This window comes from Lonchura striata, chromosome 1 (assembly GCF_050655825.1).
Source record: "Lonchura striata isolate lonStrDom1 chromosome 1, ASM5065582v1, whole genome shotgun sequence".
In the NCBI taxonomy this organism is placed as follows: Eukaryota; Metazoa; Chordata; class Aves; order Passeriformes; family Estrildidae; genus Lonchura; species Lonchura striata.
This window is the reverse complement of record NC_140703.1, coordinates 12341743-12367930: the sequence shown is the minus strand read 5'-3', so window position 1 is coordinate 12367930 and position 26188 is coordinate 12341743. Positions and strand designations below refer to the sequence as shown.

General features: G+C 36.2%; 1 long non-coding RNA gene across 1 annotated transcript; it reads right to left on the bottom strand.

Moving 5' to 3' along the window:
* Positions 1-11541: 11541 nt before the first annotated feature.
* LOC146768592 (uncharacterized) lies at positions 11542-24553 on the bottom strand. Its single transcript, XR_014949356.1, has 3 exons — positions 23632-24553; positions 18620-18727; positions 11542-17368 (listed from the first exon to the last, which is right to left on the bottom strand). It is a non-coding gene; the product is annotated as an uncharacterized LOC146768592 (long non-coding RNA).
* Positions 24554-26188: the final 1635 nt, after the last annotated feature.

Here is a 26188-nt window from a genome sequence, read left to right as displayed (position 1 = left end):
CAGACACATCTACACCTAGAAGAACATATATAACCTTTTACAAAACCTTATTTCTCCTGGCATCTTTGGCTCTCAAGCTTTGTGACAAGGTCAATGCAGAGCCTGGTGTCCTTATGTTCCTGGCGGTTTCCTGTGGCAAGCACATTTCTCTCCCTCTCAGGATTTTTCATAGAGGTGCACAGAGAGAAATTAAAGAGAAAACAATTTCTATTTCTGCTCCTTGTTTTTCCTATGTAGAATGTGTTTGGAGAATTGTTTACCTGGAGTGATTGCTTGATTGAATTCTGGTGAGGATTGTTTGAGCTCAATGGCCAATCCAACCCACCTGGGGCTGGACTCTCAAGAGAGGGTCACGAGTTGTGATAGAGATTATAAAAAGTAATATGTAGTTTTAGTATCCTCCTTTTATATAGCATATTAATGTATTTTAGCATAGTTATAATAAATAATTCAGCTTTCTGAATTGAGTCAGACATTGTCATTTCATCCCACTGGGTTTGCCTGCATTTACAATAGTTTCCCTCACTGGAGCTGGTGCTGGGGATGTGGTCCAGCTGGATAGCAAGCACTGTCTCCTTGACTTGCCTGAAGTTGAGTGACCTGGCTCTGGCTGTCAGGGGACACCAGCACTTTCCCAGAAGGAGCCTTCTGAGACAAGAAAGTCAGTGGAAGTGTGCCTGGACAAGCCCTCAGAAGCAGTGGGCACTGGGAGGGAAGGACTGGGAAGGAAGTGGGTGTCTGCCAGAGCACACCCTAGTTTGGGGTGGCTCCATGTAGTGGAAAAGTCTCTCCTCCAACCCGAGCTTCCAAAGAAAGGCTCAGCAGTCTCTGTTGTCCAGTCTCAAGGTAGTTTATTGCAAGTTATCTAAAAGATTTTCTTGTGGAGCTGCTGTGGTTTGCTCACAGCTCAGGCAGAGGCACACACACACCCTGACATCCTCTCTGACTCCCGACTGCTTCTTCTCTCCCTGCCCAGGGCTGCTGCTCTTTTATATGGTACATTATGTGATACATGTTTACAGTTTTTCCCCAATACCTACTACCTATATAAATGGTGTTCTATTCTAAACCAATCTGTGAGTGCCAAGATCATAAAGAACATGGAGGTAAGGAAGAAGAAAGAGGGAGGACAGGACAGGCCCAAATCACTCCATCTTAAAACTTCTGACCCCCATGTACAAAACTAAAACCCCCCTGTACAGCACTCAAAAATTCTTCCCTCTACTTTGTGACTACTTCTAGTATAGTATCTAAACTTTTGTGACTTCTTGTTCTTCCTGCAAGGTTGGTAAATCATTCCATGGCTCAAATCCAAAATCACAGCTGTTTCCAGCTGCCTGCCAGGGTCTCAAATGCTTCTGATCTGGACCCAGAACATCCAAAAATGTCTGAGGGACATTTTGAGTTCCAACAGATGTCCTGTAAGTTGATGAGCCCCTTTCATGTCTTGTCTTTGCCTTGTGAAAACTCTTTACATGTTTCCTCTGACACATGAACTCCTGAGAGGTGAATTCCTTAGCCTTGGAGTACTGAAACCACTGCTTGCCCAAAGTACAGAACCATTTTATTTTTCCTTTTGTTTACCTTATTCTATTTTTTTTAACCCTGTGGATTTCTGTTTATCCAGTAGATCAGTAAGTGGAAGAAACATTAGAAGAAAAATAAGAATACATTAATATAGGAAATTATTGCAATAATGGTTTTCCCCTTGTCTTTTGATTTGTGTATTTGGTTAATAAGTGTTACCTTCTCTAAGGCATCATGGGGATTTTCCTCAAAAAAAATTAATAATGAAAGAATATGGGAAAACAAAAAAAAAAATTAGATAAATAATGTAAGCTTATTCAGCAAAGCAAAAAACCTCTGCTTACTTTTGGCAACAGTTTGCAAAATACATAATGAAGAATATTTTACACAGCTAACTTAAGACAGTCACTGAGGTTATTGCAGAGCTCCTGATACAGCATCACTTCTCCAGCAGGAGCTGGCAGTCCCCTGAGGGAAGGTCACCTGCAGCACAAGGCTTCAAAGCTTCCTCTGTGACTTCATGTGAATATTCTTACTCTGGCTCACACGCAGAAATATCGAACATGCTCCTAGGATATATTGACTCCTTGATTGTGGTTTTGGTTTTTTGTTGGTTTTCTTTTTGTTTTTTTCCCCTCAAAATAATCAATTACCATTTTAGCAAATACTTTGCTTTACTCTAGTCAACATTCTAGCGCCTTATATAAAACCAGCACTCTATATGAAAATTTAAATTTTCATATATTTTTAAATGGATAAAATGTTATATATACTGCTCAGGAACAAAATAGTAATAAAGCTTTAGGATAATTTTTTCTCTCTTAGTTTTGTGAGTGAGAAGAACCTATGATCTGTATCCCCCTGCTCACCAGTTTGACATCAGGATCTAGCATGTCACATTTTGCTCAGAGAGACGCTGTGTAAGATTTGCAAGGAGTTCAATCTTTTGTTGCATAGAGCTGCCTAAGTGTATGTGATCAAATTGTAATTCACACCTTTATGTTGGAAAAATTTCTATTGCATCATTTAAGCATCCAATATTTTTTGTTACTTAATATTTTCTTAGGTGGCCCAGGGTGCTGTTTTCACATCTAAGCCTCAGCAAATCTCGAAGGTTTGCTTGCAAATCAATCCCCTACCAGGCCACATGGTAAAACTGAAACAAAAAAAAATAAAAAGGCAAGAAAGACATTCCAGCTTAGAGCTTCATGGGACTGCTTTAATTTCCCTCTTCCCCTTCCACTTAGGGGGATGGATTTAAAGCTTCTTGCCGGAGTGAGGCCAACCAGCAGGTGAGTGCTGCCAGCGCTGCTCTGTCAATCTATTTCACTTTTATAAAACAGTTGCTGTTTGCTGGGGGAAGACAGGCTCTGATCTGGTAGCTCTCAGCAGGTAGAAGTGAGAGATTAGGGGATCCCAGCCCCTGCTCTCATCCATCTCTATTCAGCATGCATATTGCTGAAGAGACAGATTCACCTTCTGCATGTAAATTCAGGGCTGTATTCTGAATCGAGCCCTCCCAGACATTCACATAATGATCACACCATTCAGCTTTGGGGGCCACAGTTCCTTAATCTCCATGGTTTTCCTTAATTTCTGTCATTCAAGTCTTTATTCCAAACAAAAGGGAGAGGGAAGATATTTGCCCTTTTTCTCATATTTTTCTCATCTTGCAAAAAAATTGTGCAGAAAAGACTATTTTTATAATATTTTATACCTCTCAATATTTTATTTTTATTGTTCTTGCTATTAAAATTTTAGTTTGATGATAGTGTATATAAACTTTAGTCTTGTGATAAAACTTTGCTTTAAAAGACTTTTTAAAATTATTTTTTTCTTACAAACAAAGCTTTTGTGGGATTTTAGAGATAAAATTGCAGCTTTCCTAAGAAGAACTGAGTGTACCTACATCCTGGCCAATGCCACTCACATTAATCAAAGCTGCATTCAATAATGAGGGAAATAGAAATGCTAAAATTGGTAGCACAGTCCCAAGGTGAAGCAATCACGACATCAAACAGGCAACTGAGAGTCAGGCTTTTGAAGACTGCATGTTGCTAATACTTAAACAATTATAGCTGCAATCACAAGTAAATAACGTTATTCAATTTCATCTTAATGCTTGTTTTGCAATTTCTCATGTTGTAATTCCCATGAAGCAGTCACAGACCATAAAACTGATAGGTGGGGAAGAAAATGTTGTGGATTTTTTAATAGGACTGGCTATCAAACTAATTATGAGTCGTTAGACAAGCTCTCTCAAGGCTTGTACACAACATGCTTAACTGTAATCAGGGGTAATAAAGTTCAGAAGCATTTCTATCAAAGAAGATGGTCTTCAAAACAGAGATGTGGGAGATTCTATTGAATACTTTAAATTAGATATAGATTAGTCACAAATCACTGGGAGGGCTTAACAAGAAATCAAAATCAACACCTTGAGTATGGAAGCTGCTTGTCAATATGCAGCTCCTAATGTGTGACATGATCAACATTTCAATATATTCCACCCCACTCATCCAACAATACTTTGGGTGAGCTGAGGCAGTATGATGACTCTTTTATGCAACACTCAAACATCACTAAGTACTCTAGCAAACACTATGGTACTAGAATTATTTTTTTTAATCATTTCTGTCACTCTGGACTACTCTCAGTTAAAATATTTGCTGTAGGACTGTTTACACTTTCTCCTGTCAGAGAAAAACAAATCACAAATGTTGTCTAATCTAAGGTTTATTTTAATCACCATGAGATTTCCAATTCTCTTGAGAGAAGTTTGGATAAAACTACTCCTGCAGCTAAATATGTATTGCCATTTAGATGGCACTGTCATTCAAAATAAATTTTCCCCTCAGTTCACTTAAGCCAACTTTCCTATATTTCTTTTGCTTTCCAGCTGGGTGATAAAATTATTCAGACCTTCTAAAGATGGAATAATTACCTTCATTCCCTTAAGCTTGCAAGACAAGATTAATTTGTGGTAGAGCCATTCTGTGAACAGTTGAACTTACATGGCATCTTAGAATTTTTTTTTTTTCTTAATTTGGGGTAGAGAAAAAAATATAGACAAACATCACATCTTATGAAATCTGAATCTCCAATGCCAGATTTTCATATCTTCAGTAGATCCTGCCTTCAAAAGAAGCAAGCAATATAGGCTGTGTTTCAGCAAAGCATTTGAATACATATTTTACACAAAATAGCCAAAAGGAACCATTTAATTCTGATGGAGTTAAGGTGAGTTTACTGACAGAGGCTTTGCCTTGTGTCATCCTGGGTCCTCTCCCCTTTCTCCTTCTGTGTAACAGATTTTCCAGGTGGTTTTCCAGCAGCTCTGACTGAGGCCAGATGCACAGAAAGAGCCAGAGTGTTCAGCAGCAGGGCTGAACACGAGGAAGGTCACTGCTGCATCAACATTTGATTGAATAATGTCCCACACAGGCTTCTCAGAGCTGATGTCCACTTTTTCCTTGAACACCCACCTAAACTCTTGTGTACTGCACCCTCTACAGGATAAAGTACACAGCATGTCGGAGGGAAGGGGGAAAAAGAGGAAATCTCATATTAGAGATATTAGAGATTATTTTCTGCCATTGAAAATCTAATTGCTGATTTAGGGAGTTAATTTTCAAAGATGATGTATTTCTTAAAGAATAAAGTAGGTTTGTTCCATTAGAACAGAAAATGTCAGATTGAAATATTGCTGAATGAATGGATTTGTGCTTTATGCTGTGAAAAAGCAGAAGTCAGGCTGCTGGATGCTGAAGCAAAAATGAGAATTCTTCCTCAGTATGCAATCAGTGTGCTGTCAATACATCACAAATCTGAACAGCAAAATGCTAATTAAACTTTTGCCTTACATTGCATACTAGTGACAAGTGTATTTTAAAAAGGCTCACTGTCTTTATACTCTTATTCTGACAGTTTTTAAGTGCTTGATGACTGACAGATTTCTGTAAGTATAAAGTTGTGTATTAAAGAGGAATAGTAAGTAAAAGTACAATTTCAAAGTGAGTAAAATGTTCTTAACTGCCATTAGTTTATGGAACAGAGTAACACAAGCCCAGTATGAATTTTTACAACTTTCTTATGCTAAGTATTTATAATCAATAAAAGAAGCATTAATTTAGAAATGCACACAATTTAAAAGTACTTAAAAATGTGACATAGACCTATATTAAGTCTACTGAAGGACTACTTTGATTATTAGCACTGTCTTACACTTCAGAGCAGTCTTTTCCCCTCTGTTCATTTTATTTTTCATAGTTATTATTAAGAACAAGATAAATAGGAACCAATTGCCTTTCTTCTACTCACCACCAAGTATTTCACCCTGAGTTTAGCTTCTGGCTAACTTTGTGCAAGGAATGAAAAACCCTGTCATAACTTGCCTTTTCCAAGATGACAAGCAAGCTATCGGAAACATAATAGAACTACATCTTTTTGGCAAAAATACTTTTCTTTTAAGTGGGATGATTAGATGACTATCTCAGCTTGCAGTGTTCATCAAACCTGTTAACATATTACTGGAAGAGGAACAGTAATTTTCCCTCATTGACAGTGACATTTTGAGGAACAGTTATTTATGAGCACTTCAGCCACATGAGTTAGAGAACTGTTGCAGAAACATAGTTTCTATTAAATAGGTGGGAGTACTCTCCCAAACTAATATTTTTGTAAAGTTTTGCTTTTATTCCCTTATCTTACAGTCTCTGAGGGAAAGCTTAGACTTTGTCTCATGACTCAATTAGAGTAAAATGCTCAGGGCTATATTCCCTTGCATAAGATCTTCTCCATAAATGAAGTAGGTGTCAAATATTCAAGTTCATCTTTATAATTCACTTTACCTCCTCAGTGACTGAAATATGTAAGTAGCAGAGCAACAAAGAGGAAAATAACTTTTACGAAAGGTATCCTTCTGTAGAGTAATGGACAAATGGAGTGGGACATTTTTTTTTTTTCCTAAGACAGTTCCAATAATGTTGGATGATTTATAGCAGGGATGAATTTGGTTCACTGTCTTCCATGCACTGATGAATTCTTTCAATGAGAGTTCCTCTTAGCAACTGTAGCCAGTCTCATGGCAGTGAATTGAATCTATGATAAACTTACTGTAGAATATAGTTCAAATGAAGCATTATACCTCTCCATACTAGTCTATTATTATGGAGGTGCTTATCTGAAATCACCATGATGAGCAGAGAGTTTAAAAAAAAACCAATCTCATTTTTGGATGAGGAGAAGAAATCAATGAGGTAGTGCTTTTCATTTCTATTTCCATTAAGAGGCACCTGACCTTACTTGCCAAGTCTTTAAAGGGAGAGGCTTAAAAAGGAAAATATTCACGATACAATATGGAAACACATTGTTGCACAATAGTATTAGTTTTTAATAATTTAAAAAATGGCAATGGTGTTTCATTCTGAGAACATACCTACAATTTATTCATCAATCCTTTCTTGTGGAAAAATAAAAAAAATCCCCCAATGACATCTTTTGAAGACAATCATTGATCACTGAAATTTGCATAGAAAAAAAGCTATACAATCACATCCTAATCACATCCTGTCTTTGTCCTTGTATCCCATTCAGCTTTGGATTTTTCTTTGTTTTATTTTGGTTCTAAGATCTCTGTTCTTCATCTTTGTCAATCTTAATATGTTTCATTAGGAGTTGGGATTGTCCCTCCCAATGCTATAGTCTGTCACAGTGACTTGACAAAGTGTCATTGTGCTGAACAGCTTTGTAACTAAGTTAAGGAGTGGGATAACAGGGAAATAAAGTCTGTCTGTAGTAATTAATATTAGATTAATAAGAGAGCTCAACTATTTAAATATTTGAAGACATTAATAATGAACAAACTTAGGTACACGTGTGTGTGTAACAACATAAAATATGGAAAAAATCCAAACATTCAAAAGCTAATTTGACCTTTCAGAGAAATTCTTCAGTGGAGGAGATGAAAAATAAGGGGTCAATATTCCCACCACTATTATCTACCTTTTCAGCTTACCAAATTAATATTTAGTCTCAATAAAATCCTGATCAGGAGAGGGAAAAAAACCTCAAACCATCACAACCTCCTATGCAGGAGAGTCCAGAAAAGGTTTTGACTCTCTTTACTGAGTATAGAAAGCCTGAGGAAAACCGAATAGCTCTTTCACTTATTTCATACAAGCATTCCCTCTGAAATGGCAAACATTCAAAATAGGTTCGTAATATAGAAGCAAATAACAAAGCATTATTCATGCATACAAACAATTCTGAAAAAAATCAGTTGTCAAAAAGCAAAGTTAGTTACAATCATAGTGGTTCTATCTCCACAATAACAATTACTTAGCATTTATCTTCATGCCTAATCATATAAATATATGTGTGCTTGTGTGTGGATAACTAGGTATGTGAATTTGTTGAGGCAGAAAGTTTTGATGTAACTGGAAAACAATATTGCAACTTCCTTCAGTTGTTCCAGGTACTCAGTTTTCATTATTCTGTCACACAATTTCAGATGTAAAATTCATGCCTCCTGTGATATTTAGATTATAAGAATGGGCTGTGAAGGTCTAGGATGCCCTCACACATTCTTTTCAACAAAGCAGGATAGGAACACCCTGAGCAGCTCTTAGATATTAATATTACCCAACGGGTGCACAGATCATTTGTGTATAATGTAGGAGGGCTGAATAATGGAGGATGCTACCCCTCTAAGGAGTAGTATTATTATTCCAGAATTTTCTCATGTGTGAAGCTTTGCCTGGGTCATGTCTGTCAATTCTCCATTTAGCAGTAGAAGCAGGTGAGCATTTGCCAGGGCCCTCATTTTTTTACATAGACACTTTACATTTTTTTCATTTTACATTTTTCTCATTTTTTTCCATATGCACTTTACATTTTGAACCATAAGAAAATCAATCTCTTTGTAGAATAAGCACCATTACTCACACATTTTTGACTTTTGCCATACCCATCACAACAAAATGGAAAGGATGTCCAGATATTCTCAGATGCTCTTTAGCATGGCAGATGTAAGGGAAATGATAAGGCAATTATGATTTTTTCTTCCTTTCCTTTCTCCCCATACTGAATGTTGGTCATTGATGCTTCACATCAATGCAACATTTTACTGTTTTATAAGAAAGGGATTTAAACCAATGGTTATTAAATTACACTCACTGCCAAGTAATTTGCAGTTGATTTGTCTGGATTGTGGCTCCTACAAGAACTAGATAAGGTCTCAGAAAGTCAAGGCTAAGGTAAAGCAAACTAGTCCTGCTGAAGCTCAGCAGGCTCTGCTTGAAAAATTTGATGAATGCTCTATCTCTTGGTACAGTGGAGTTCTTTACAATCCATGTTTTGCAAAATCCCTTTCCCATATGCTCAGATGGTCTGTCCAGACAACTTTTCACAGTTTCATCAAGCCAACACACATTAATTTCCCATCCAGCTTCCCATTTGGCAAACTGGTTTTGGTCATTTTTATGCCAATGTTAGTATTCCACAGCCATTAAATGTTTTGATTAATAAAGAAAGAGGAAAGATGCCCACCAACAACCCTACCAGCACCACCACTGAATGAAAAGTCCAACATTGTGCCATTTTCAATAGTGAATGACATTACAAGACTAACATAACACAGATATTGGTGAAAATGAGCAGCCCCCATGTGATGCTCACAAAAGCTACTGTAGGAACTCCCAAGAGCCCATGATTATGAGGCATTGTTGGGAACCCTCAAAGGGAAATAAAACAACTCTTCCTCACTACCCATGACTAAAAACTGCTAAATGGCCACTAAGAAAAACAGCTGCTTGTGTAAATTCACAAGGATGGCTTTACCTGTTGTGTAAAAATGGCAGCAGAAAATGAAGTTATCTGAACTGTGTGCATTTCACACAGGTTTGCTCAGCAGCAGATCTGTTCTCAGGACGTGAAGTGCCAAGCACCTGTACTGTGGGTTATTTCTCAATGTCTGAACAGAATTTCAGAGATACAACTACCATTATATCTGGATTTAGTGCTCAGGTTGCTCTAGTATGATTTAGGAATATTAGTTTTAACCATTCACCTCCTACAGGTAGGTAGAGTAAAGAAAAAAAAAGAGACAAGTTTCATATGGAAAAAACTGAAGGTCTTTAAAACAAATCATTTTCTGTGCTTTCAGCCTTTGAAGCAAAGAAGCCTGTAAGCGCATTTTGTAAAAAAATACTCCAAAATAATTTCCCTGTTATCAGCTACGATAATTTAGAATACTTTTCTTTTTTTGCTTGCATGAAAGTTTGTACTTACAATTAAAAAAGAATATTTACTTTAAGCCTAGAAGCCTGAGGATAGTGTGTCTGAAACCAGAAGGAAATTTCTTTGCTGCTGTTTTAGGGGGTTTTTTGTTTGTTTGTTTTGAGTTTGGTTTTGTTTTTTTGTTTTGTTTTGGGGTGTTTTTTGTTGTTGTTGTTGTTTTGGTTTGCTTTTGGTTTTTCTGAGAAAAAAAAACAAAACAGGATAAAGGGAGCAGAAAAGTGAGATAATACAATTTATTTTTCTACTACATAATCAAACTTCCTCACTGGTACTCTTTTAAAACCATGGAAAAGGTGGTTATGTTAATAATGTTAATGAGCCCCCCCCCCCAAAAAAAAAATCGCAACTAATTCAAATTCTAATGGAATAGATTACTCACTATAGAAAAATCTGGTTTGTGTATCCAAGAAAAATAATACTCATCATTTAGAAAGCTAGTGATATTTCTAAATTTCACTAATCTTGCAATATGAGTATTAATTTAATTTTGGTCTGTATTATAGGAAGAAATATTGAAATTATTGAAAAATAATTTTTATTAATATATTAAATTAAGATAATGTTTTTTAAAAATCTCAGTATCTTTGACATAATTTTGTAAAATAATTAAAAGAGTTTTTCATCAACACAGAAAAAAGATAATTTAACAGACAAATGGAATTTAAATGACTCCTCACTCTCAAATAACAGCCTTTCTACTCTTTCACAAAAGCTTAGATTAAAAGAAAGAAATAGGAGCAAGCGTCTATTGATTTGAATTATTTTGGGCAGGAGAGAAAAAGAGATTCCATCCACTAAATTCCTATTCAGTAGAAAGCCAGTAATCTCTTGTCTTCTTTAATGATGAGCTCTAGCTTCAGCTTTTGGGACCAAAGGATTAATGAAGATAGAAATGAGGCCATCCCTGAGACAAATAAGGCTCAAAATGTTAAAGAATTAAATGGCACAAGGTAACAAACATACAACCTGAGAAAAATTTACAACTCTGCCATTATAAACTCTGAAAATACACTGGCAAGGTGTAGTAGTTATTAAAAATACATTTTGTTTCCAGATGTGATCTTAGACCCACAAAAGAGGGGTGAGGATTTTGGGAATTCACAGTATTACCTGAAACATAAGTGTCAGAAAGCAAAACTCACACTCTACCAACAAGCTGTTGGAGCTTCCTCTACCAAAATAAAAATTAAAAAAAATAAAAATACTCCTATCTCTACAAACCAAGCTAGTCACTACAGCTGAACAATTTGCAAAATATGAAAGTCTGTCCCAGCAGATTTAAACATAAGGATAAAAAGCAAAATTAGGACTACATTGACAAAATTTATGCAGTTTATACACTGAAATGTTTGAGCTCTTCTCCAGTCCCCTCCACGTCCCCAGTTTTGCAGATTCTAATCTTACACTGTTATTGATCATATTACAGGTATTTTCCCCCTAGACAATTTTAAAATATACACGTCTTGATGGCTGAGATGCTAAATTTGGAAATTGGTGCAGGAGACTCTCAGCCCCTCTCCAATTATATCCTGTGAAACAGACTCTCTGGAGATTTTCAATAAAATGTTCTTTCATTATCACTCAAATTATACCTTCACATTTATTGACAATAATCCTGAAGAGGGTGAGTTCCTGCTGTAAATCAGCTCTCACCATCAGGAGCCAGGATTTCAGGAAAATGGGCATTAAAAATGCTCTGCAGAAAGTGTAGGATTCCATTTCTGCAGAGTGCTATGGGGTAAATGACTGTTCTATTGCACACTATCACTGCTATCATATTGAGAAAAAAGAGCTTCATTTACCACAAAACAGCATTCACAAGCTAAAATTATAAGCTTGTAGATTTAATGATGGGTTATTAGCTAAGCATTGATTTAGAAATTCATTTAGGGAATAAAGAAAACAAGCAAACAAAAAAATCCCCCAAAAAAACTGATTTTGAGACAGAATTCAGCAGGTATTTCTGCTGTTTGCTGTTATGGATGAGTATTCCTGAATTTGCATTGCTTCTGTGATAATATCTTGAAAAATCTGGGCTCTTGTGGAAAGAGATGCACAGAGACACGTTTATTTAAATGGTTTTGTAAAGTTATTTTCACCACCTACTTCCAAACTCAGAATACTTTTAAAATGTGGTTGACAAGCTTCTGCAATCTGCCACAGCTTCACCCAAATTCAGAATAATTTGAATTTGTGAAGTTTAAAAATTAACAACTCAGCTGAAATTTAGGGGATTTTTAGTTCTCACTTGGCATTAAAGTAAAAACATTTAGCATAAGTGAATGGCAATCTAGAAAATAGTTTTGAAAAAAAAAAGAAAAAATTCCTACAAAAAGCAAAATATTTTAGCTATATAGGAAATAAGTTGATTTCATATTTTGAAATCAAATGTGGCTATTTTTTGTATAAGAAATCTGAAAAATCCAAAGATTTTATCTAACTCAAAGTGGAAGCCAAAAAATAGATTTTTTTAACTCAACCTAAGATTTCTTTTTGCTTTAAATTTTTGATCCTAAACCATCTCATTAGAATCCCACTCACATGGTTCTCAATGTAGTGTCATGATTTTAAATAAACTAATTCCACATTGCTGCAGTAATTCAAATTGGAGAAAAACTGGTCTTGAATTCAACAGATAGTTATTCATTATTCATTGTTATATAAAATAAGCCTCCCTGTTATTTACTTTCTCTAAAGAACAGATTTTTATTAAAGTGAGAATTACAAAGAAGATACATTCAGGTTTGGTCATGCCTAGTGCCTGGTACAAAATATGTATTCTGTAAAGTTTGTCCCCCTGCTCCCACATAATCTTTCAGTTTCATTGTTGTTGCTATTGATCAGACCCCCACAGCAATGCCTGGTGCCCAGTAAAATCACCCAGTCCATATCCAACCCAAACATCTGCCTCCTTTACCTCCATCCCTTCTATTTTGTTCTAATTAATTGTGGCAACTTTAAATTGAAATTTAAACAACAGCTCCCAGGGTTAAGTCACATTTGAAGACAGGCAGCACCAAAAGAATTTCTTTTATATGTCAGAAGGTGGCAGGGAGAACTTGGCCCCAGCTGTACCCCTTTAAAATGGTGCAGCCTCCACAGCTGGACAACTGGAAATGTCCAAGAATGTATTTTTTCCAAAAAATGATGTAATACAGAACATGTCTGGCTTATCGTTTATGTCAATTATTACATGTATCAACCCCACAATTTATGGTTAAGTTTCTTTGTGATTTCAGCAATAGAGTGCATGAATAAAGAAGAAATTATTATGTAGGAAACTGTTGTGACCTCCAATATGCTGGTGCATGGCAACTGGTGGCCAGTTGTGTTTTGAGTGGTCCCTTGGGCAGTTTTCATCTCTACTAAGGTGACAAAAAGCTGTTTTGCTCTAAATTCACCTGGTCATCTCTCTGTTTTCATTATCACTGACATACCTTCCTCTCAACTGTATATAAAGAATAATAAGGAATCTTCTCTGATTTTACTGTGAATCTCACAGTGATTTTTTTATACTATTAATGAAGATTCAGAAGTTTAGAGTTTGCAATCAGCAAAGTCTTGGATTTGAAGTTCTTTTCCTTTTGTAAAAATGAGCTTGATACATGCTAGAAGATCAGGAGTCAGAAAGAAAATTATGAAGCAACAAAATCCATTTAATTAATAATTTAAATTATCATCAATAAATTTAATAATTTGAGCTTGCAGGGAAGTCCCACTTGGCTATAGAGCTCAAGTCCAGAATTCCAGATTCCTGAAACTGGAAAAAGAAGATTAGAAAGCTGCAACCTCTTTTTATCCTCAGGCCCACTAATAAGCAGACAATAGCTAGGAACAGGCTGCCTGTCCCTTATGTTACTTCACAAAGCACAGATGTATCCCAGGCTTTTTATAATTTCCTGAGGTTTACCTGCATTCAACTGGCTGGAATATTTTTTAAATATACACAAGTGTATTAAAGATGCCCCTCCCTTTTCTCTTAGCTAGTTTTTTTTCTAACTATATTTTATGCTCTTTTCAGCCTGTTTTACAGTGAGTTTCCTTCTCTGTTATTCTTTCCACTCACAGCTGCACATGAATCCCTAAATTTAATAGAGAAAGAGAGGAAAATGGGGAGAATTCATGTTAACAGAGAGATAGGTGTTCACTTATTGTTATGAAAATTTCTCTTCTCATATCACCACTGTTTGGCCAGGCCCTCAAATCCCAGCTCTCCAAATCCCTTCCTCTGCTAGGAAAGAAACTGTAGAGGATGTTCCTGTCTGAACCCACCCGGACTGGTCATGACAGTGTTTTTCACAACAGAATCCAGAAAATCTATGGCCTAATCAGGGGATAGTGCAACATCATTTACACCTCTCTGAAAACATAAACTAGCAGGAGGAGAAGGAATATTGGGTGAGCTCTCTCATCTCATGAACTTATAGACTGAAAGAATGGAAATGTCCTTATGTAACATCTGGCCACTTTTTCATAGTCCAACAAGGGCCATGAAGTTCCAAAGCCAGGGAGAACATCTGGCCCCAGAAAACAGAGCACTCATAAAAACAAAAATAACTTTATGTTCCATAACATAAGTCAGTGAATAAGCTAGAGGAAATAACACCCATCAGCAGGAGGATGAGGTGAAAGGCTGTTGGGAGGATTTTGAGACAAAGAACCAAGGAGAGGAATCAATCCTCAGGTTTGAAACAGCAACTGTCAGCTCCTTCACTCTGCTGCTTGTCACTTAAAGATTTTTGAATATTGAGTACTGAACACTGACTGATTCTATTAGCTCATCTCCCCTCCTCAAAATATGTGTGTGACCCAGGCCATCAGGTTTCCAAGAGCAGTTATTCATCTGCCTGAGGAAACCAGGTTTTGGGAAGCTCCTGGTGCATGCGTTGAAGCATAACTTTGTCTTTCATTGGCTTTTCTTAAAGAAGAATATTGGAGTATCTCAGCAGGTTATGATGTCTGTGATCAAGAGACCACGAACTCACAAAGTGACTATAAATTGCTTCTTTGGATTGGCCTAAACAATCTGGTTTTGCTACAATCTGCTCTGCACACAATAATTCTCAGCTGTGCCTGAGGCCAAAAAAGATCAGTCCTTAGCATACAGCCTTTAAGTCTCCATTCTCATTCCAAAGTAATTTCTAGCATAAAAATCAACTCACACTGACTAAAACCCAAGCCGCATGCAACTAAAAAATTGATAATCAATTTATTTCTCTTTAAAAGACTTTACTGAGGAAAAGAAAATGAGATGAAGGAGGGTAACACTGGAGCAGCAAGATAATAAGCTTCTGACACCTCTTTTTGTTGACATAATGGGATAATGTGGTAATTACATTAGTTCAAACACATTATATCTAAGTTGGGCTGGTATAATCTGACCTCTCAGGCTGAGCTACACAAATGTTGCTGACCCTTCTTCCCACACATTTCTGTGCCCCTGGATATATACGAAAAAACCCAATGAGAAACAGAGTTGTGCTGTGACACAGTTTCTTAATCAGATGTCATTCCACACAGAGCCAGGCTGGGAAAGACATGCAATTGATAAAATAACTAGATTTTCAGCACTTTAAGCTCTAGAGGTTTGAAGTTGGATGTTAAAAGCACTCTGAGCTGATGTATTTATCATGGCATGCTGATTAGTTTCTTAATTAACTGGGTATTAAAAACCATTTTACTAAACTTGGGGAGCCGGGGTGGGGAAAGCAACAAAAAACCCCCAAAACAGGGAGAATGATCTTTTGCACTGCTCCATGTGCAAGGAGAAAATAAGGGTCCTGAGGTAAGAGAGAATGCACTCACATAATCATAAACATTTATTCAATGTGATTCACAAACTATGAAAAGAATGTATCAAAAATAGGTAAAGCGCTGGACTATGGGCCCAATATTATTTCATTGGACTATGTTAAATGCACCAGCTGCAATGTGCCTTTTCATAATACTGCAAAGTATTTCAATCTGTGTTAGAGAACTTCATTAGTAAAACATCTACATGAACTTAATTGGAAAATACCAAAATACTCATGGTTATAGTACTTGGTTCCTAGAAACTCTAATTTTAAAAGGCTTTGTATAAATTGAACTGAATGGAGAGGTTATTGCACTCTTGTGACTGTGACTAAGCAAAGTACCCTTATTTCATGTTGAGATTTGTGTGATTTTAATTTCATGCCAAATTTTAAGAACATATTGCATGCTTTCATGTATGTATATATGGAATTATGCTATTGTTCAGCTCCTTTATCTATAATCTATTTATTTTGTAACCTTGTGCATTAGAAGAGACAAACATTTATTTAGATTAGCTCTGGATAGGCTACATTGGCTGTGTGAGGCTAGAAATAACACTCAGATTTGCTAAGCCAATCAGAAAGCAACTGATCAATAATGATATATTGATCAATTTTCCTTCTCTTGCAACAACATCAGATTGAATGATTACATCAACCATTTAGTATATCAGAAACAAAGTAGTAGTAAAAGGGAATCATTGCAGAATCAATTTTTTCCTACTTTGAGGCTAGTCTCAGAAAATGTTGCACTTTCCTGAAGCAAATTTCAAGATTAACATTCCAGGCTGTTTCACAAAGTTAAAGTTTTAACAGCATTAAAGTAAAGCTTCCTAAAGGTCTCCCTTAAAATAAATTTTTCATACACTCTCCACAAAAAGAACAGAATTAAATTCTATCACCTTTCAAACAAAGAATGCAAAGTAGTCATATGCAAAACCATTCTATAAGTGAGGGTGCTGAAAACTGCTATTATTTTTCATCCTTTGTCATCATTTTTTGTTGCAGGTTTTCTAAACTGAGATTACATTTTCCTGCTATTCAGAGACCTAAGAAAATATTAGAATTTGAAAGAAAACCTCACAAACTTATTAGTGGATCTTTGTTTTTATAGTGTCTCCTAAGACATACTACCTAAAAAATCCATTGGTGGATATTAGGATTTGCTACTTGCTCTTCAGTTTGGAAATTAGTGACCAGAATTATCAGACAAAACCGTTTGCTTCATTGTTCCCACATTTTTATACAGCCCTTCCTTTCCTCTTTTTCTCTTTTTTCCTCCTGTGTGTATCAATTGAAAACATCCACATTTTCTTGTCAAGCTCTGAGGCTACAAAGAAGGGAGTGACTCTGCACTGATAATTATCAGCACAGTCATTAAGAGGTCGGCAGGCAAGTGAATGACTAATCATGCTTTGTTTAATTTAGACTATAATTTTCAAATTATATTCTTCAATTTAAGAATATTTCTAGTCTGTAGTTGTATGCATCTACCTAATGCAATGTCATTTTAATGACACGGCTACTCTGTTATCAAAAAAAATTATAATAACAAAAAATTTTAGATGTTAAATATGGAGAACAAAATCTTCAGAGGTTTCTGGAGAATAATCTTTTTTCCTTTTTCCTCTTTCTTTGTTGTGCCTTTATATAATTAAAAGCTCAGTTCAATTTACTTAAAGAGAGAAGACTACTAAGTCTGAAGACCAGATCAGCAACTAAAATCAGTCATGGAGATGGTAACAGACCTACAAAGAGAGAATAAACGGTAATTAGGGATTTAATTAGGATTAAACAGAATACAGTCACAAAATTTCCCTAATTTTCATAACATATTAGGTATGTTATTACTTATTGATGGCTGATAGTTAAGATGCTTTATATTGTCTAGCAAAATGGATTTTTTACTTCTTTGTAAAAAATAATAAAAAGCTGTGGTAAGAATCTCTCCTTCCCTTTTAGAAGTGTTCCCCAGGAAAGTGTGAGCAACATATTTTACAGCCAAAAATATTTTTGCAAAGAAAGCAGGACAAAAATCTAGAAAACCATGCAGTACATGCAGTGCTCCTGTGCCATAGTGTGCTTTTGTGTCTTGATCCCAGCCTGTGATGCTGCAGCCAGCAACATTTTGTGGATTTGCCTTTGACAAAAAAAACCCCATGTTATCATGCTTATCCTCCAATTTAATGTTCTTCACTTTTGCCCCAGTTTTAGAATTTTTTCTGAGCTGGCTGGTTCCACTGCAGTCTGTATGAATGCAGCAATCCAGACATATGCAGAGCACTGCAGAGCTGGAGCCAAACAGGGCATGGCACAACTCAGTGTAAAATAAAATGTGGAAGTCAATGTCTCTGTGCATCAGAGCAATTGCTCTCCTCATGTAAGGGCTAGAATTCAGCTATACCTGCAGAATACTAACAGGGCTTTTTTTCCCCTTCTGTACCTCTGCTCTCCTAAACATAACAGTTTGTCTTTGGGGACATTATTCTTGTTTAATTTCTTTGGCAGTATAGGCAAAACACAATGTACTATTGAGCAAAAAATACAGATTGTACTTGTGAATCGTATACATTCCAATTAAAAATTAATTTTGCTACTTTTCTTCTAAAAAAAACCCAGCATGAGTCTGTGTTCTGCCAAAAGATTTGTAGAGACAAGTGTTTTTATTCAATGCTGATTTCCATTGATGCCCTCAACACACCTCTCTCTTCATTTTTATTTAAATTTCTGCCTTTCCCTATGAAAAAAAAAAGCAACACCTTAGTCTCTATAGCTATGCTTATGATTTTCTTTATTTTACCATGTACATAATCTCAAACAATTTGCAATGTTTTGTGACCTCTGTCAGGTGGTGGGAAAGGTGAATAAAACATCTCTGTCACTGTTGGGTTTGGTTGTGCAGCAGGCCCCAAATTCTTCCCTCAATCCTGGTGCATATAAAGCTGTAATAAATTAGAGTGTTTTTATTCTCAGTAAGGCGACTTTTAATGCCAACATACCCTTGCTCCAGTTATAATGGAGGAATAACCAAGTACATTTTTTGTTCTTCAAGCATCTTCTTCATTCTTAAACATGGAGGTTGGCTAACACTGCCTTCTGGTATTTCTCTGTGAAATGAGCAAATAAAAGTCACTGCTGTTGTCACTTCATCCCATGCTCCCATGATAGATCAATACTTCTCCCACATCCTGTCAGAGGAGGACAGCAGTAATCTGGACTTATATTATAGAGCTCTCAGGAGAGAAATGTTAAAAAAAAACCACATCAAAGCAAAACAGAACTGAATAGAATTGTTTGTTATGCCAGCTGTTATTTTAAAAAATATCAATCCACTTCACAATGTAAAACCCTAACAATAAAGAATTAGGAAAAATCTTTCTACAAAGGTAGATCACCAATTCTGTTCACAGATTTGTCATGCTTTTAAAACCTTACAGTGTACACATGCAACATTTGTGTTTCTCCCCTATTTGTTCAAATTGAAATCGAAATCAGCTCAAAAATTACCTGGAAATTCCATGGATCGTAAATCCCTGTGCAGTTACAGATTATGAGAGTTTGAGTATGTCCTGTGACAGAGATGCCTTTTGTTATTTCCCTCTAAGGATCCAAGTTACCTTTAGATTCCTCCCAAAGTCTAGACAGCCTTCTGCACTCATCAAATACCCAGAAGTACCCCTGGGTTTTTGTGGATTCTGGGTACTGAGGAACAGCAGGAAATTTGCCAGCAGCACGTTAAAGAAACAAAAGATATCTAGAAAGCATAACCTACCCCCAGATTTTGTGTCAGCTAAGAAATGAGTTCAGCAGGTCCACTGAGGTGTCCCTCCTTTGAAACACAGTGTTCTCACCCACACTCTCAAACTCCACAAAAGGATGGTCTGGTTGTCTTGGGAAAGAATCCTTATTAAATTACAGTCTGAAAATAAGCAGATTACACTCTTTTGTCTGCATGTCCTACCTATGTATTAAAATAACAAAAAAAAATTATTTTCAAATACACATTGTTCCTTTAATTCCTTATGCACCCCATCAGTTTCCATATGTAAGGGTCTGGCTTTGAGTTTTTAGAATCTATCAGTTTCAAGTAGTTATAAGTGTTATACACTTGTGAAAAATCCCCTATCAAAAATATATAGGTTACCTTTTATTAAACTAAGTATAGCTTTACAAGTTAAGAAATACTCTGGAAAAAGAAAATTAAGTAAATTTAATCTTCTCCTAGCTATAATTTATTCTTCATCTCAGGGCAATGGATATGAGCCCTCATAAACTTTATTAATGATATATTTAAGCTCATCCGGGTCTGTGAGTAGTCACAGGTATCAAAAGATCAGAGTCTCAGATTTTTCCATGTTGCATTTTATAGCTGCATTTGTTAGTGTAAAAACTCATTAAAATTCTCTGCACATCTCATGGACTGCGTGTAGACAGTGTAAAAAAGAATAAATAAATCTATGAGAATTGAATAAGACCCAAGAAAGGAAAGTGCTGCTATTCTGTATTTGCAGAAAATTTATAAGTACTTCATATACAAATGTTTTCTATATTACTGAAAAAAAAAACAAAACCTCAAAAACCCATAAAGATTGGTGCTCATATTTGCTGGTAAGTCAATCTTTCTTTCAGACATCAAGAGATGACCTCTTAAGACCCAAAGATTTATCAAGTCAGCAGTTTATTCCCTTAGGCCACCATCTTCAGCCTCTTCCTCTTCCAGTCACGTCTATTGAAGGACTTTGCAAAGCCCCATGAGGAAATGGACTAATCTACTGCTTTCTAAAGGACAGGAATGATGCCTGTCCTGACTGCACTTTATGGGATGAGAGAGCTAATAAAGGGAAGGAGACTACATCTATTCGTGCAAGATTCAGTGTGATGTTTGTGTTATAACAGACAGAGCTGGAGTGCTCCAGCTGTCAATCAGAAAAGGAGCATTGTTGCCCAGTGTCAGCAGACACTACTCAGAAATTTTCTAGAAAATTCATTCATCATTTTACTTTATGGGCACAAAACATCTCTACATTGATATAAAAAATACAGGCAAAATGATCTTTCTCTTCTTTTTTCTCTTTTTTATCAGTTGATTTGTTAACAGATATATACAAATGAAAATTTAAAGAAGTGAAAAAAATAGAACCCCTCAATATGTTTTAATAAAATAACTTTTGTTCATTTGCATTGTAAAATTGTCCATAAGATTTTTTTTCTTTTGATGTCTGCTTTGAAAACTTCACATATTCAACACCCATTGTTATTTATAAATGTTTTCGCTGCAAAAAGGAAATGGCAACACAGGCACTGCAATACCTTCACCGATGTATATGCAAAATAATTTCTTGCCTGCACAGACAAACTGGTTTGGAAATTATATGAAAGGAAAGAAAGAGACTCTGCTACTTTTAGCCAATCACTAATTTCCAATAAGCAAATCCAACCAAACTTTCTACCTATTAAATAAGTGTAAGGGTCTGTATTGCTCTTTTCAGGTAATTGAATGGGTAGGTCTGTTGGTGGTGTTCCCTAACTTCATGCAGATACCTCTCAAATAAGTTCTGAATTCCTTTATTTTTCCTTATGCTGTTTTTTTTTAAAAATACAAATAAAAATTAACTTCATTCACCTTTCTTCATATTCTTCCATCCTGGGATTTTTTTTTTTTTTTAGTCATGGCAGAGAGCATCTAATTTTCAGGTTCAGAAGTGCCCCATTATCTACTCTGCTGGCTGCTACTGTGCTGAAAAAATGTTACCAAAGGAAAGGGTAGAGATCAACCTGCAGGGCTCTGATAAGCACTCCTTTCTGTTTATTTTTGAAAATTCTATGTACCCTGTCAGTTTAGGAATCTGAAATGTGAAAATGCATAAATCAAAACAATTGGAATTTTTAAAAAGAAAAAGAAAGGGTAGAAATATTTGTCTCACCCAGTTCAGATCAATAAATAGAGGATCTTGAAAGAAATAATAGTAATAATAAAAAAACCTACCTAACTGTCTGTTGGCAAGTCTAGAAAGAATATGTGACTGTGTAAGATAGCTTAAATTGAAGATTTTTGGGATGTGCTGTAGGGAAGTTGGAGAGATATCAGATTCCCCACTGCCAAGGATGGACACCTTGTGGGCAGCAATTGAAATAAAGTGTCAGTGATAGGCAAAAACACTAAATGCGGCAGAGTAATCCTTTTCTAAGGATACAGAAATACTTTAGCAACTGAATTATGTTTCATTATTCATTAGGGGGTAAATTAGCAATGGTGCTGTGTGAATATCCACATTTTCTTTCAGTTCTGGGATCTTATGCCCTTAAGTCCCATGTGCCTGGTAAACTGTGTGGCAGGAAACAACCATTCCTGAAGATTTCCATGACTCTAGGGTATTTTGAAAGTCCCAATACAACCCAGTAGACACTCCATGGACTGCACAGCAGGCTTGTGCATCCCCTGGAAATGCTGAGGAAATCCAAAAGCTTCACAAGCAATGACAGCACCATAAGCACAACTGAGAGAAGTCACCCCCTCTCTCTAACAGCCTCGCTGTAAAATGCTCAAGTTCCTGTTTCTCTGAAATTACAGAGAACCCTGGAGAACACGTTCACAGCTTTGTCAATTAAAGACAAGCAGCTTAAATTAGAATGGTCAAAATGAGTCTTACCAGACTGCTAAAAGCAGTGTTGTATCTTGATGAGAAGAATTAAAAATATCTGAGCAATGTGAAAAGCATTCCTACAGGCTGCGTTCCAATTTCCCCACTGAAGTACTAGACATAGCAGAAGATGCTTATAAAAATACAATATGCATATTAAAACCATAAAAGCCATCTGTAAGTGATTTTAATTAATTTGCTGGGTACATTGAGAATCTGGAAATCTGACAGAAGTGCTTGGGTCAGTTGAGTTAAAATTCAAGATTCTCTCATAGACACCTGAAATAGAATTACTTGTTAATAGGAATAAGGTTTATTTGCAATGTTGCTCTGCATGCTGAGGAATTTTTTTAAAGAAAATTACTGCATATGAAGTTCATTAAGTCATGAATTCTGGTCTTCTTTGTTGTCTCAGAAACCAGCACAAAATGCATATTTTAGTTTAAACATCTGACCAAAACAGCTGTTACCTGTTATATTTTGGACCTTGAAATCTGCCTCTTTTCCAACAGATTTCCGTAATGTGTTTTACAGTCTGCAAGTAACTTAGAAGTACATAACAGGTGCTACTTAGTATTAGACTGCATGAATTCCCATTGTCCAAGACAGCAAATCTTTTTCTTAATTCATCACAGAACATAAGGATTCTTCCATAATCCAGCCTTTAGCACAACTAAACCTTCTAATGAGACAGTCATGCCTTACAAATTACTTACAAAAATCTTCTTTTCTATGTTTTGTTCCATGAGAGCAACAGTCAATAAAGGAGCTGTCTCTGCAATCCTCCCACTAAATAACTCTCCCAAGCCCATTCCTACATACCCACTATTGCCTATAATGAAACTGGCTGGATTAACATTTTGAATGAATTTTGGTCTTCATCACCTTTGAAAGAACTGTGTTGTACTCTGGTTTGCTGTAATGTGTGTTCTCAGTACGAAGTAGAATGAGAAGCTGCCATTATCATTAATAAAATTCTGCCATCATATGCTGATTTTGCAAACGAAAATAAATTTTACATTCAGTTAATAAAATCCCTGTGTCTTATTAGGAAACCAAGAAAAATACTTGAAGTCTTACACTGGTCCAGAAAGTTTAAATAAACATTCCCACAGTCACTTTCTGGGCTTTCAAAGGATTGACAACCCCTAGATGAGAGGTAAGAGGAAGCAGCCTCCTAAACCATATTTCAGCTGTTTCTTCCCATGTTCTGGTGTATTTATGTTAAAATTACTGGTTTTCAGACTAATTTCTACTCTGTACCTACTTATAATACCTAGTAATATGATGGTGGTTTTTTTTTTACAGAGAAACAGTTGACAACATTAAAAAACAACTGCAATAGCCATGCAGGGAAATATTTGTCTCACCAATCAGTGCTCCCTGAGGAGCCCCTCCAAGTCCCACCAGTGTCGCAGTCTTGCCCCAAAGTCACACCAGTGTCTCCTCTCTCCATTGACTTCATCATGGCTTGAGAACAGAAATTTTAAATCCAGCTAAGGAGCTCTGCAGAGGGTTCTGTCATTGACTTCAGGAATTCTGTTCCAGAAGGCCAAAAGAAAATAATACATGAAACAGACCTACAATTCTTTTGCTTCATTTGCATTACACTTCATTTGCATTGTGCATTGCATTTGCATTTGACTACAGGACTGAGTCTGGAAGGGATTTTTTTTAGTAAAATATAAGTATTACCCACTTATGAAAGAAAAGATGACAAAAGATGAAAAAAAACAAAGCATGACTATCAGCCTGAATGCTAGAAATTGCTTTCAATTCCTATTCTCTTTGTAAATTTTTCATATAATTTAGAATGAAAATTAGTTCTGACTCTTTTAATGTGAATGTGTAGACATTCAAAGGCCTATAAACCTGATGAATTCTCAGAATTTCAGACTTTAAATGCTTGTTGTCACTTTCTTAACAGATTTCTACAGTGCTTTTCAGCTAAAACAGGACAAGATAATATATCTGTCTATCACTAAGCTAAGGAAAGTTGGTTTAGCACCAGAATTTGAAATTGAAACCACTGTATTTCCTTCATCCAGCTAAATTGTGCCTGACCAGACACCTCTTCTTCTACTTTGTCCCAGTATAAAATTAAATAAATAGCTTATCCTGCCAACTTAGGAAGATGATAAAAGCACTGAAAAACTGCAATATAGTGGCAATATGAAATTGTTCCTGTTTCTGATGCAAGACTGGTAACTCTGACTTTTTCTAATGCCAAGCTGGTCTGAGTAGTTTAAACCACTGGTAGTTTTCACAGCAGAGGTCAGGAGGATTTTTAATTTTTTTTGTTGTTGTTGTTGTTGGATGGCTTGATGGTTTTGGTTTTTTTGGGGTTTTTTTGTTTGTTTTGGTTTTTCTTTTGTTTTCATTTTTACTTTGGTTTGTTGGTTTGTTCATTGGTTCTTTTAATTTTACCCCTGTAAACGCAGCAGGTCTTTCCAATGCCAACCACTGCATCAATCTAGTTTGCTTCCACATCTCCCATACACTTCCATTTTCATCTTGCTAACTCTTCCTTTGCAGTTACTTTCAGGGTTGGGACTGTTCCTGTGTTGCTTGTGGATCACTGAGCCTCTCTACCATGGTCTTACTTTCCAATAAAAATATAAGATCTGTTGGAGGTTTTTTACAACCTTATAAGCAGAAACTTTTTTTACATTTAAGTTCACATTGGAAGCAGGACCATTTGGTTCATTCCTGACTGCAGTCTCACAGAAGAGATTTCAGAAAGGTTCTGGAATTCCACACTTGTTGCAAGGCACCTTAAAGATTCATAGGAGCAGTTCAGAGGTTTGGGGTTTGTGCAAACAGTGTTTGCATTCCTTACAGGTATCTGCCATCCTCCCAAAATTTTCCTGTCTTTCAACTGTAGCATTTCAGACAAATGGCTCAACATATCAGCACCAGGGTAAAGAAAAACTAATTTCTATCCCACTTAATACCATTTCCACTTGTTTTTGTGAGGGTTTTCTTTTGGGAGAGGTTCTTCCATCACCTCACCCCATCTCCTTCTAAGTACTGTATATTCCAGAGAGCTTGTCTTCTGTTCTGCAGACCTTTCCTCTATGATCTCCACTATTTGTATTTTTAAACCCTCTGCTCCTCTAAAAAGCAAGTTGTTATTTTTTGGTGGCTGGCTGGTTTCTATTAAACTCCACCTAGGAAATGGAGTGGCCTCCCTGTCTCAGCTGAGGGTGAGCACTCAAGACAAACTCTTCAGCTTTGGTTGGAGCACAGCTGCACAAAAGCAGCTCTTGTGTAATTGGAAACACCCAAGAGATGGTTTAGGAAGTAATTTCTCCCTATTATTTGCTGTCTTTCAAGTAAGATGAATGTCTGTTCCTAAAAGTGTGGATTGACAACAGAAGTGAATGCACCTATGTCGTGAGCACTCAGGGCCATGGCAAGTGCATTTTGAAAGAACTAAGGAGTTAAATCACAATGCTGCAAAACACCGTCTTACACAAAGGACAAAAATACTTCAGATTTTTAGCAGGTTATAGGTGATATAGTATAAAAGCCCCATTGTCTTTTCATATGATTTGCATTCTTTGTGGCTTCACCTTTGCAAGCATTCAGGTTCCCAATCCCAAATAAAATCAAGAGATCATTTCAAGCTTTGAAAAAGACGTGATTTGAAATGTTAAGTACTTATCACCAATTTTAGATGGCTTATTTTTTTAATGAATATGTGTACATTTTCTGTAAAAATAAGGAAGGACATGATAACTTTATAAGTAAAATATCTATTTTCATTCAAAGAACTCTGATGATTCCATGAATCAGTCAAATGCTAGTACAATAAGAGTTCCTGAAATAACTTTGTTCTAAAAGTACAGAGGATGCTGTCATATTTCCCTGCTACCTGAAATTAGATTGTTCTGCTTTGGGAAGGCAGCTTTTCAACATCTAAAT